Genomic DNA, 1,775 nt, shown 5'->3' on the forward strand with positions numbered 1-1,775 from the left:
GTAATGACAGGGTAGGGAAGAAGGCATGAGCATAGCCCTGGAAACAAAAGGTGGTGGACAGACGAAAAGGCTTGATTTAAGAGGAGGAAATGTACTTAGGATCACTATTCATAATGAGGCCCAAAAATGTAAAAGGCTGACATAAATTCCCACCAACTACCTTGTGAGACTAATTTGTGAATATATAGATTGTAGAAAGTGATAGGCCTACGGAAACAGAAAGACATGAACACAGGCCGACAGCAAAAAAAATTAAAATAAATCACCCACTGACTTGGTGACTGGGCTTGTTATATCCTATATTTATTAAAGAAATTGAATTAGTTCTCAAAAATCTTCCCCTACACAGAAAAAAAGGTATTGTAAGACATCTGCTTCTAACCAAGATGGAGTAACAGTGGCCGGATCTATCACCCCACCTGAAACGACTACACATTTAATATTCTAATATTATAATAATGGGAACTAAAAAACTGGACAAAGTTTTTAGGCACTGTACATCACGTAAGTAGGCAGAGGGCACTGATTCCTGAGAGAGAGAAAACAAACAAGAGGAGCCCTGTGACTGTCCCAGCTTACTGCCCAGACAGATTTTCCAGGCTGCAGTGCAGGGAGGGGGAAACCAGGCAGAGCCAGGCAATCATCGTGAATTGAGGAGAGAGACATGGAGTTGAGAGATGCCATGGGCACTGGAGTAGACAGCAGCACAGAGAAAGAGCTATGGAGATCCACAGAGGAGAACTGTCAATTCTTTCACTGAGAATTTAGTATTAATATAATATGCATATTGGGAAATTACCTGAGGAAAGGAAGAAGCCCTTGAAAGGAGCAGATCCCTCGAGCTCACAGAGGTCTAGGAGTAGCTGACATTGCAGATAGCCAGAAAGGAAAACCTCTAATTCAAGGAAAACCAGGTAGTGACTGATTTTATTTTTTAGGCGTATCTAGAATAGTACTGCCTCAGTCGTGGAGAAAATTAGCCTTAGATTAAAGGTGGTTTTGGTTTCACCTAACAAAGTTTAACAGCAAGCTTGAAAAGATCAAACTGTTACCAAGTGATTTAACTGCACTTCAGAGCAAAGCTCAAGAATATTTATAGGACTATAATACCAAGCATCCAACAAGGCAAAAATCATGATGTTTGGAATCTGTCTTAGTCAGTTTGGGCTGCTAGAACAAATTACCAAAGACTGGGTGGCTCAAACAACAAACATTTATTTCTCACAGCTCTGCAAGCTGGAAAGTCTGAGACCAGGGTGCTAGTCTGGTTCTGGAAAGAGCCCTCTTCCAGGTTGCAGACAGCCAACTTCTCCTCCTATCCTCACATGGCAGAAAAAAAGTGAGAGAGAGCTCTCTGGGGTCTCTTTTGTAAGGGCACTAGTCCCATTTATGAAGGCTCCAATTCTATGACCTGATTATCTCCCACAGGTCCCACATCCTAATATCACTGGAGGTTAGGATTTCAACATACAAATTTTGTGGGGATGCAAACACTTAGAATGTAACAGAATCTAATAAAAATTACCAAGCCTGCAAAAACTAGGAAAATAGGAACTATAAAAGGGAGAAAAACAAATCAATGAAATCAGTCCCTGAACTGGCACACATGATAGAATCAGTACACAAGAACATTAAAACTATATATTTTATATGTTCAAGAATGTGCAAAAATGTAGAAAAAGATGGGACGGGTAATGGACTGAAAATATTTTAAAAGACCCAAAACAAACTTTTAGAGATAAAAATTAAATGTTTGAAATTTAAAAAAATACCTG

The sequence above is a fragment of the Propithecus coquereli genome, unplaced genomic scaffold (assembly GCF_000956105.1).
Source record: "Propithecus coquereli isolate 6110/MARCELLA unplaced genomic scaffold, Pcoq_1.0 Scaffold185, whole genome shotgun sequence".
In the NCBI taxonomy this organism is placed as follows: domain Eukaryota; kingdom Metazoa; phylum Chordata; class Mammalia; order Primates; family Indriidae; genus Propithecus; species Propithecus coquereli.